This window comes from Anabrus simplex, chromosome 7, assembly GCF_040414725.1.
Source record: "Anabrus simplex isolate iqAnaSimp1 chromosome 7, ASM4041472v1, whole genome shotgun sequence".
In the NCBI taxonomy this organism is placed as follows: domain Eukaryota; kingdom Metazoa; phylum Arthropoda; class Insecta; order Orthoptera; family Tettigoniidae; genus Anabrus; species Anabrus simplex.
In genome coordinates, this window is record NC_090271.1 from 177239292 (window position 1) to 177252170 (window position 12879).

Below are 12879 nucleotides of genomic sequence, written 5' to 3' on the forward strand. Positions count from 1 at the left end.
ATTTGAAATAGTGTTCGCAAGCGATTTGAAAAGTACGCATGGCTATTTTGTTGTGCTGACTAAGAATGCATGCATAACCTTATAACCTAACACTGGCTGCGTGTTCAAGCTTAGTCTCACAGGCTTGGATTCCAGTCCAGGCTTAACGTTACAGGGGTGCCAATCTAACAGACCCAAGTTTGATGTCCAGGGTGTCTTTATAAGAGTGGAAGTTTAACCTTACAGGTTTGGATTCGACCCCAGGCTTAACCTGTCTTAGTAGGCAAGACGGCTGCTATACATTGGTTTTATGCGACTAATAGTGACAATTCGGCAGCTTCTTCTTAACCAGCAGCCCTTCCCTAAACCAGCTCTAGGCTTCTGGCGTAAGGGTTACTATGCAAGTTGGTTGCTATAAATCACCTATATGGAGGGCTACGTTAAGGCCTTAGAGCTGACGCTCGGTTGTTTTAGGCATTATGAGGCTTCTTTTAGGCATTTAGGACTGTCTTTTTTTGAGTGCTATAGAGCTTTTTTTTTTTAGCGTTCGTGCGGTTGGGAGAAGGTAGATTGTGTAAATTGCTGATTTTTATTTTTACTCATATCATCATGCTGGGAGGTGCGGCGGCTACAGGACCTCATTTGGACGCTGCGAATCTTCTGCTGTTCAGGCTTCTTTCGGATGCTATGGTAGTGCTTTGAGTTTAATTTAAATACTTAACTCCCCGATTCGACTGAGAATCGAACCCCGGTAGCGGTGTAGGAATATGCGGAAGGTGAGGAATGGACTCTAATGGATGGGGCTTATATAGGCTAAACGGCTAAAGAGTTCGTATAGGCTAAAGACTAAAGAGCGTAACAAGGTAAACCCTTTTACTCTTACAAAAATATTAAGCTCTAAAAGATAGCTTCTTGGCATATTGGTGAGCGAATTGTAGCGGTAACATTTTGAAGGTATATGTTTGTAAGCCAATCGCGGGTCGTTAGAAGCTAAAAACTGTCACCAACACTACTGTGATGGTTGTAGCCCCATCTTAACGAAGTGTCGCAAAGTATTCTACTACTCTACGTGAGGGCTCCAACATCAGCCGATCAGAGCTTACATACCTTACAAAATATGGAGAAGCTCAACTAAATTAACTGCAATGCTGTACGTAAACACTCATTATTGACATGAGTTTGGCAAGCGCGGATTATGAGTGTGTCTCTGAGGTTGAGGTCTACTCTTTCGTCGTGATGCGTGGTGATAACATGATACTCTACTTATTGGAGCACAAAAACTATGTAGATGGAGGTTTAAAAGGTAGGGTCAGCTATGCAATGTACCTACCTACATCTTACAATTCAGTAAGGTAGGGGAATGATGGTCATTGAAATGTTGGCAAGTTAGAATCGTGAGAAATGATCGTTAGCAGACAAAAACATGCAGAACGGAGGTTTCATATTTCGTAGCTCTAATACCTTCCATAAAGGTAATTTATTGCAACCAACTTGCATAGAAGCCCTTACGCCAGAAGCCTAGAGCTGGTGCACATTAACGAACGACAGAATGTTGACACTCCTTAGACATATGCTGAGTGGTGAGAAAATGAAACACTCATTGCAAGGTTATGGAACGCGCTAGTGTGGTAGTGGTAGAAGCAGTGGCGAACATTGAACCCCCTGGGGTAAAGAATTCTGTATTTACATTTTCGTACTATTCCTTAGAACGTTACTTTATCAAGTTTTAAAAACTGCAAACAGTTAAATCAAGGCAAGTACAGCTGCATCAATAACCCGTTCGCTTTACCGCAATCTAGGTCTCGCCATCGAGCGGAATTTCTTCACCGGCTACCCCAGCGAAATGCAGTTCGCTTCGTTGACGCATGAGCTTCAAGCCACCTATTCTTGGGCTGGCGGGGTGATAGTTGTTGGCCTCGCTCGAGCGTCTTAACGACGGCAGAGCAGCTAGCTTGGGTGTTCAGCGCCACACACCAGAGCTACAAGAAAATAACAGTATAGTCACTTGCAGATATTCTTGCTAATAGAAATAGCCAATTTATGAGATCAGTTGTAATAAAAGTAATTATTTTATTTTTTAATTAATGATATGGCTGCTTCCTTCCCACTCCTAGGCCTTTCTTATCTCATCGTCGCCATAAGACCTATCAGTGTCGGTGCGACGTAAAAAATAAATTGTAAATTGTAACATACCGGGCGAGTTAGTCGTGCGGTTAGGAGCGCGCAGCTGTGAGCTTGCATCCGGGAGATAGTGGGTTCGAACCCCACTGTCGGCAGCCCTGAAGATGGTTTTCCGTGGTTTCCCATTTTCACACCAGACAAATGCTGGGGCTGTACCTTAACTAAGGCCACTGCTGCTTCCTTCCCACTCCTAGCCCTTTCCTATACTATCGTCGCCATAAGACCTATCTGTGTCGGTGCGACATAAATCAAGTAGAAAAAAAAAATCGTAACATGTTGCAACGTGTTGACAACCAGTTAGATAGTGGTCTGCTTGCAATATACAGCGTACACGATGTCTGTCAGTGATTACAAAGAGTTCTGTAGAGAATTTATTGAACTATATGAATCTTTACCATGTTGTGGGATGTTAAGGAAAGAAATATTCAAATAAACACCTAAGGAATGAAGCAATGCAGACATTAATGAAAAAATGTCAAAGTGTAGACAAGGAGTTCGTAAATAAAAAATAAAAAAGTCTTAAGAGCGTCGTTCAGAAGAGAACTCAAGAAAGTGTTAACGTCGAAGAGTACTGGTGCATCTGCCGATGGCATTTATGAGTCGTCTCTATGGTACTACGGCCTGCTTTATTGTGAAATTATTCGAGATGGTGTCATCTATGATCCATGTTTCTAGCAGTAGTGAAGATGGGGGAGTTCATACGCCGGTAAGTAATTGTCATTATTAATACTAATTATTTGTATCACATTCTAGTTTTCTTAGCACAAGGTACACAATATCCAACTGTTAACGTCCACTACTCAGTTCAATGACTGATCATTGTTTCTTAAATAGGTACACATCCAATATTGCTTCTGTAATGTCTTGTATAAGTCTCTAATTCCTGTCTGTCGTAATAATGTATGTTTTCTTCCTCGTAAGCGTTGAAGACCCAAAAGTGTATTCACTTCTCGACGCCAGTCACCCTCTCTAATTTCACTGTTGTTAGTATCTTCGAAATCTGTAGAAGATGACTGCAAGTAATTCGTGCTGTGTCTCGCTAGCAAACGTATTATCGTCCATTCTTAAAAATAGTTCTGGAAGTCTGCTGGTGCCGTAGATTTCAGTTCTCGGAACAAATTCATATGGGTGAGTTTTCTGCGATTTAATAGCCACTGCGTTGTCCACATAAATACTTCTTTTTGTACCCTTTTCCCTCACTTTTTGCAGGTCTGTTGCAATTGCCAGTTTCTGTTGCTTAGGCAACACTGCCATTTTTACAGATACTACCCACTTCCCAGCTCGCGTGTAACTGAAGTTCGTCTCCGTGTGTGGGCAATAGAAAACATGTTGACGAGCACGTCGGAGAACATGTTGGCCAACAAGTTAGCTCGTGAGTGGCCTGCTTAAAGTTAGACATATGCTGAGCGGTGAGAAAATGAAACCCGCAATGCAAGGTTACGGAATACCCCCTGTGGGTGGGAGATGAAGACGAAAAATACACCCACGGTATCCCCTGCCTGTCGGAAGAGGAGAGTAAAAGGGGCGACCAAGGGATGATGGAATTCGAACCTTGAGACTAATTGTAATTAGTACCACCACGCGGAGAAAGCCATAGGTCGCTTTTACTTGCGCGTAGTACCACTATGTTAGGTCCAAATAGGTTTGTGATTAGTAGCAACAGAGTGGGCTGTCGGCTTTTACAGTACCTGGGATTAGTATCACTATATGAGCGACACCATGGTTCTAGCTTGCCTATGACTATTACCAACTACAGTATGTGAGGAACACCACGGGATAGTATGAGTCCCTGTGGTTAGTACACTTATGTGATGAACACCATAGGTTTGCGTTGCCTGTAAATGGCGCCTGTGTTACATGTGCGAATTTCATTACCTGTGAGTAGTACCATAATGTGTGGAATACCGCTAGTCTACACTACATTTGATTAGTACCGCAACATAACAAATACCATGGTTCTACTTTCCTAGCGATAAGTACCATTATGGTGGGCCGATGACTTGGATTTTGGACTCCTTTAGACTACAAGTATCATCGATTCAGTATTGTGCTAAGAATCAGTCCCTTGGTGAGTAACGCAATTGTTATACGTCGGTTTCTGTGAATGTGAAGCATTGCGAGTCGGATCCACTGATTGTTTTAAATTCATATCCATCCATTCATTCTTCGTCCTCGCATTTTGAATTCTGGTCAGTGGAGGATTTTGGACTTTTAATTTGTCATTACATTTCTTCTCATTTCGTACCATCAGGGGCTGATGACCTAGATGCTAGGCCCCTTTATACAACAAGCATCATCATCATCAAGGTTACGGAACGCGCTAGTGTGGGAATGGTAGAAAATAGCATCTACGATAACCCTTGCCTAACGTAAAAGGCATTTAAAAGGGGACCTCAAGTGCTCTTAACTTGGGAGGGTTGGGTCGGCGACTACAGGGCCCTCAGCTGAGTCTTGGCATTGTTTCTACTTGCGTATACAATCATGCTCTGCATTCAGGAAACGCATGTCTTTCCTCACTGTCGACAGCTCTGAAGATAGGCAAATGCTAGGATTGCACCAATTTCGGTTGTTTGTTGTTGTTGTTGTTGAGTCATCAGTCCATAGACTGGTTTGGTGCAGCACTCCATGCCACCCTGTCATGTGCTAATCTTTTCATTTCGACGTAACTATTGCATTCTACATCTGCTCAAATCTCCTTGTCATATTCATACCTTGGTCTACCCCTACCGTTCTTACCGCCTACACTTCCTTCAAAAACCAATTGAACAAGTCCTGGATGTCTTAAGATGTCTGTCATTCTATCTCTTCTCGTCAAATTTAGCCAAATCTATCTCCTCTCACCGATTCGATTCAGTATCTCTTTATTCGTGATTCGATCTATCCATCTCACCTTCAGCATTCTTCTGTAACAGCACATTTCAAAACCTCCTATTCTCTTTCTTTCCGAGCTAGTTATCGTCCATGTTTCACTACTATACAATGCCACGCTCCAGATGAAAGTCTTCAGAAACATCTTTCTAATTTATATATCAATGTTTGAAGTGAGCAAATTTCTTTTCTTAAGAAAGCTCTTCCTTGCTTGTGCTAGTCTGCATTTTATGTCCTTACTTCTGCCATCGTTAGTTATTTCACTACCCAAGTAACAATATTCATGTACTTCCTTTAAGACTTCATTTCCTAATCTAATATTTCCTGCATCACCTGCCTTCGTTCGATTGCACTCCATTACTTTTGTTTTGGACTTATTTATTTTCATCTTGTACTCCTTACCCAAGACTTTGTCCATACCGTTCAGCAGCTTCTCGAGATCTTCTGCAGTCTCAGATAAAATAATATCATCGGCAGATCTCAAAGTCTTGATTTCCTCCCCTTGGATAGTGATTACCTTTCCAAATTCATCTTTGATTTCCTTTACTGCCTGGTCTATGTAAACATTGGAAAGGAGGGGGGATAAACTGCAGCTTTGCCTCACTCCTTTCTGGATTGCTGCTTCTTTTTCAAAGCCCTCGATTCTTATGACTGCAGACATTTTTATACAGATTGTAGATAATTCTTCGTTCACGGTATCTGATCCCAATCACCTTCAGAATCTTAAATAGCTTGGTCCAATCAACATTATCGAATGTCTTTTCTAGATCTACGAACGCCATGTATATGGGCTTGTCCTTCTAAATTTGATCCTCTAAGATGAGACGTAAAGTCAGGATTGCTTCACGTGTTCCTACATTTCTTCTGGAGCCAAATTGAGCTCCCAACTCAGCTTCAACTTGTCTTTCCATTCTTCTGTAAATAATACGTGTTAAAATTTTGCTGGCATGAGATACTAAACTAATGGTGCGGTAGTTTTCACACTTGTCAGCACCGGCTTTCTTGGGAATAGGTATAACAACATTCTGCCGAAAATCGGATGGCACTTCTTCTGTCTCATACTCTTACACACTAAATGGAATAACCTTGCCGTGCTGGTTTCTCGTAAGGCAGTCAGTAATTCAGAGGGAATGTTATCAATTCCAATTGCCTTGTTCCTATTTAGGTCTCTAACAGCTCTTGTCAAACTCTGACCTCAAAATTGGGTCTCCCATTTCATCAGCATCAACACCCTCTTCTTGTTCCAGAACCAAATCATCTGCTTTGTCTTCTTTCCCTAGAAGTGGCTTTCCATCTGAGCTCTTAATATTCATACACGTGGATTTCCTTTCTCCAAAGGTTTCGTTGATTTTCCTGTATGCAGCATCTGCCTTTCCTAGGACCATACAACCTTTGACATCCTTGCACTTCTCCTTCAGCCATTCTTCCTTAGCTACCTTGCAATTTCTATCCACTTCATTCTTTAATCGCATGTATTCGTTTGTAGCATTCTTGTATTTTCGTCGTTCATCAATCAGGTCAAGAATCTCCTGAGTTATCCATTGATTCTTAGTTGATCTTTTCTTCCTTCCTAACATTTCTTCAGCAGCCCTACTGACTTCATTTTTCATGACTATCCACTCTTCCTCTATTGTGTTTCCTTCAACCTTTTCATTTAGTCCTTGTGCAACATGTTCCTTGAAACAATCCCTCACACTCTTTTCTTTCAACTTGTCTAGATCCCATCACCTTGCATTCCTTCCTTTCTTCAATTTCTTCAACTTCAGATGGCATTTCATGACCAACAAGTTGTGGTCAGAGTCCACGTCTGCTCCTGGGAAAGTTTTATAATCCAACACATGTTTTCGGAATCTCTGCCTAATCATAATGAAGTCTGTCTGATACCTTCCAGTGTCTCCAGGTCTCAAGGACTAAATTATGATCAGTGTAGAATTCAACCAGCCGACTTCCTCTTTCGTTCCTTTGTCCCAATCCGAACTCTCCTACTGCATTACATTCTCTTCCTTGGCCTACCACTGCATTCCAATCTCCCATCACAATTAGATTCTCGTCACCTTTTACATATTGTATTAAATATTCTATCTCTTCATATATTCTTGCGATTTCCTCATCATCTGCTGAACTAGTAAGCATATAAACCTGCACTATTGTGGTGGGCATTGGTTTGGTGTCTACCTTGACGACAATAATTCTTTCACTGTGCTGGTCGTAGTAGCTTACCCGCTGCCCTATTTTCTTATTCATGATTAAACCAATTCCTGCTTTTCCCTGTTTGATTTTGTGTTGATAATTCAGTAGTTGCCTGACCAAAAATCCTGTTCTTCCTGCCAACGTACTTCACTTATACCAACTACATCTAACTTTAGTCTATCCATCTCTCTTTTCAGATTTTTTAAACCTACCACAACGATTCAGACTTCTAACATTCCACGCTCCGACTCGCAGAATGTCAGTATCCATCTCCCTGATGATCGCCCCCTCTCGTGTAGTCCCCACCCGGAGATCCGAATGGCGGACTAGTTTACCACCGGAATATTTTACCCGGGAGGAAGCCATCATCAGTACATCATTCATACAGAGAGAGATGCATGTCTTCGGGAGTTAGTTACACCTGTAGTTTCCCGTTGCTTTCAGCCATGTAGCAGTATCAACACAGCTAAGCCATGTTGAGTAGTTTTTACAAGGCCACATCAGTGAATCATCTAGACTGCGGCCCTTGCAACTTCCGTAAGGCTGCTACCCCCTTTCGATGAACCATTCGTTAGTCTGGTCTCTCAACAGATTGTATTGTATGTTCAGTCCGTCAGCGATGCCGCTGGTGGGATCCTCAACAGCTCTGCCATCAGCTGTCATAGATGGCCTAGGCATCACTGAAGAGGAGTAAGGTAGTTTCCCGTTGCTTTTCTCACCGAGCCAGAGTTGCTATTACATATCAGTCTGTCAAGCCCACTGAAATGCATACACCAACCGACCCTATGAGCAAAATTTTCACACCATTCATAGCAGGGACTGGCTGCATAAGGATTGACATTACTAGCATCGCTCATACCTCAGTCACTTTCATATTGTTAAAGCCAAAGGTAAGACAGAGACAAATCTATGAACGTAACAAAATTGCTCTAGCCTATACCAGAAGACATATTGCACTGTAAACACTAGGTCCTGCCAGCAAAGGCATTCTCAACAGATACCCATCCGATATAGTTGCACCTGCGGCTCGGCTATCTGCTTCATTGGGACACGCAAGCCTCCCTACCGCGGCAAGGTCACATGGTTCGCAGGGGAAAAGGAAAATAAAAGCTTTTAAAAAATCCGTAGAATACATAACTGAGTATGTCACGGTACAGGTGTTTAATAATAATAATAATAATAATAATAATAATTTATAATTATAATATTTCGATAACATGATTGGCCTTCTCTGCTTATCGGAGCTCTGTCGACCCCTAATTTCTAAAAATATGGGTAGATTGAGGAGTAAACAGCTGATAAAGATTTAGGATAGGCTATGCAATAAAATTTAAGCTACAGGTGTCTACTTCTAGACTAATGGTTTATGAAATATGAAATGTTAAAATGTAAGGGAAATTTCACTCTCTATCGAATTTTGAATAAAATAACATATAAACGAAATATGGATATAAAATTAGTAATTTTCTAGGCACTTTCATTCCATATTTTGAACATATATGGATGAGGAAAGTTAAGGGATATTTTCACCCCGAACGTTTTTTTTTAAATTCTAAAAGTAATTTGTAGCATCATCAAAGACTGTATTTTAATGTTAGAGGTTACTTTTACCCGAAATTTTGAAGAGAAACAGTTAGGGATGAGTTGATATACTGTATATAAACTGTTAAAGAATCGTTTTTAATTAATTGTAAGCTAAAGAACAGTTTTCTACTACTATTGGTTTAGTAGACAATATATTTTTAAGTTAAGGATGTTCTTAACCCAGCTTATTTCTACTCTAAAAGTAATTTCAAGCATAATCCGAGACTGTTTTCTTTCCTTTTCTGTTTTACATTAAGAGGTTATATTTGCCTAAAATTTTGGATAGTAATGTTATGTAGTTCTGCCATAAAACATGCACAGGTTACTTTTAGGCCTTTAGCGATTCAACCAACTATCGAATAAGCATGAAAGTGGATAAATTGGATCGGAAACACGATTTGAATCTGCTGGCGTAAGTTATGAGTAGGGCTCGGATGTTTAATACCTAAAAATAGCGCAAATAAGAAAGCAAATATCACCTCAAAAATGACGAAATATGACATAAAAATCACAAAATATGGCCCGAAAATGATTAATCATAATATGGCCATTTTAAAATAAATTATAATTCGAAACGGCAATTCCTCTGATACATATTTGTTTACTAAATTCTTTATTCTTACTTTAATACTGTATTAGTTTCTGAATATACATGTGCAGCAATTAATCACAGTCTATTATCCTTGATTCACTTATCAAACTTTTGTGAATACATACCTATAGAGTACTCAGTTCGCTAAGATTATCAGATCACACATTTTAAAAGTCAAAACACGTTTGCACCCTGCGTTGGTGGTTTGAAATACGAGAAAACTAGAAATCAATGTAATTAAAAAAAATATATTTTGGAACGTTTAGCCCAGATTTCATTAACATTATTCAAATGCGTTAAAGTATAAATTGAGCACAAAGAAACGAATTAAGTAGATGTCTTTCAATACATTATGGTAGGGCGTCAGAGCCTATAGTGCAGACTCACATACCTTTTTCATTCTTCTCCGCGGGTGGAATTGCAGTGTATGACAAGATTCATCTTGAGAGCATCGAATGCGAAAGACCTCCGATTATCACTTAACACGTTCTTGTAAGAAGAGAAACTCCTTTCTACGTCAGAAGACGTTGTTGGTGCATATTTAAATAATGTTAAATCACTGCTGTCGACTATGCACTAATCTTGAAGTGTACTGGTACCTTCTCCTCTAAGAACATCATTTATCTTGCACACACGGTGAAAACCATACTTTCGATTAAGCACATTTTGAAGTATCCGTTTTACGCTGTCACAAACTCTTCCATGATATGTTGTATGGCTTTTAGTGCCGTGATATCCCAGGACGGGTTCGGCTCGCCAGATGCAGGTCTTTCTATTTGATTCCCGTAGGCGACCTGCGCGTCGTGATGAGGATGAAATGCTGATGAAGACAACACATACACCAGCCCCCGTGCCATTGGAATTAACCAATTAAGGTTAAAATCCCCGACCCGGCCGGGAATCGAACCCGGGACCCTCTGAACCGAAGGCCAGTACGCTGACCGTTCAGCCAACGAGTCGGACAACTATTCCATGTGATTGTTGTACTGAAAGTTCAACACCACTCACAATGGCAATGCTTGCTTGAATTTTTAAGCCAGATGATTCTAAAGGAGTAATTGCACTCAATATAATTCCAAAGTTCGACTTAATACATGCCAAACTTTCTGACAAACTGTTGGAAAACAATTCCTGCGCAATCTTGATAGAAGAGGCATCATCTTTGTTGAAGCCGTTAACAATGTTTTTGATAGTGGAGTAGTTTTCGCAATAATACACGGCAACATCGAGCTACGCCCCCCACCTAGTAAGAACTGGCTGTGGAGGGAGTGGTGTTGAAGGAGCTAACCCCTTGAAAGTCGCAACCCGCAGTGGTACTTTCAAAAACTTTTTTTTTACGTTAGATATTAATTTATCGACTTCAGTAAAATTTCCACGAATTTTTCTGCCGCCCTGTGCAGAGCGTGCTCAAGGCAAGTGACGAGAATCATTCTTGGATAAAACAGCTTGAGGCCTTCTGCAGCTTTCACCAGGTACGGAGCAGCATCAGTAACAAAGAGAAGAACGTTTTCTCGCTTAATTTCATCCTTCCACAAAATTTTTATTGCATTATGAAAAAGAACTGAAATCGTTGAATGATTTGCTCTCTCTAAAATTTCTGAGCTTAGTAGAAAAAATAACCCCATGGCGATCAGCACGGAGTGTTCCAATAATTACATTCCCTATATATCTACCTGCAGTGTTCGTTGTATCATCAATAGATATCCAAATCTTATTGTCTGTTACACTGTGTCGTATTCGATTTAGAGTATCTTCATAGCAACACAGTGTTGATTCTGTAGGACTTTTTAGAGTATTTTTCCAGGAAATTCTTGAAATGGGAATTGTTCACCTTGTTTAGAGGAATGTTTGCAGACACCATCATCTCATGAAAAATCCGAACATCTGTCCATCGCTGAAGATGTAACAGCCTTATCGAGTATCATATGGTGTCCGGGAAATGGAGTGCTTCATATTGGCGAGGAAGTGAGATGTGATATCTGAGTGAAATAAAAGCTAATTCGAGTGAGGGTGTAAGATTTGGACGACTCGCGAGATATAGTCAAACGTTCGGAATATGTGGAAGTGTTAGCAAGTGCTACAGAGTGGATTAAGTGGGCTAAGAATCGAAATAGTGGTTACACGTGGATACGGATAAACTATGAGGTTAAGCACGAAGATCTGCAAATCGACCACCTGAACAAAGATCCTGATAATGACTAGCAATTCCGCACGCATTACAACTGTGGATATTCTCTCCAGGATTAACGTCTGCCTGCGAATATTGCAGCTGTGTATCTCCTTTCCAAAGTGAGCCATCGCATGCAATATCGGTGAAAGTCTATCAGCACTTAATACAACTCAGTCTAACTCAACTACCGAAGGAAGCGGATGTGCTGAGTGAAGTGTGCAGAACAATGATTGGCGTGGAGCAATACCGAGTAGCGATAGGAAGGAGGCTTCGGAGAATTAAATGGAGAAAAACTGAGAAGAGAATGCATAAGACTGACTTATGGAAGATAGGAGAGATGATGCTGGTGGCTGTGGTGGTTTCGACGCTGTTAATGGTTGGGGGCGTGGAACTTAACCCAGGTCCGAATGAAAACGGCAATATGAGTTGGGACGACATAGAGGTTATTAAAGGAATAGTAAGAGAAGAGGTGAAGGATATCTGTATAACAGAACAACTAAAGCAGATGTTGCAGAACCAGTCATGTAAGTTCGAAGAGTTGGAGAGATGGATAAAGGGAAAAACCGAAGAGGTAGCTATAAAGTCAGGAAAGAATGAGGAAGAAATCAAGAAATTGAAGGAAAAAGTCAAAAACCTGGAAGAAGAAGTAATGAAATTGAAGAAAGAAGAGGCTAATAGTGGACGGGAACGAGTGAAGAAATGTATTTTCATATATGGAGTGAAGGAAGAGGCAAAAGAACACAAAGTTGAACTTATATACAAGGCGGTCGATGTAATTCAGGCCAAGATGAAGATCAACTATAGCGAAGCCGATATCGACGATGTGGAAAGGGTTGGAAAAGTGAGAGGGAGCAGACCGATCAGAGTGAAATTGATATCAACACTCATGGCGGAAATTATAGTAAGAAATACGAACAATCTTCAAGGTGAGAAAGTATGGGTGAGAAGAGGCATGGGAAGTGAAGGTAGTAAGTGCTTCAATACATTAAGAGTTCACCTATTTAGAGCTAGAAGGCAAGGGCTCAGAGCACACATCAGGGGACAGCAGTTGATAGTTTCTAACAGAAAATAGGTAAGGCGATAGACAGTGGGGAAGCTACAGGAGATTGACGAAAATCTAAAACGAGAAGAAAATATGTCAACAGACAGGAAGACAGAAGACGAAACAGCGCGGGTCAGGGAAGCAAGGAACGTAAGTCTGGGGTCAGTGTACCGAGCAGTCCAGTAAGCAGTGCGGAAGCCGAAATGGGAAGTCAGCAAGTGCCGGCAGAAGTCGACTTACAAGATCAAGGCAGTTTAAATATAAGTAGACAAG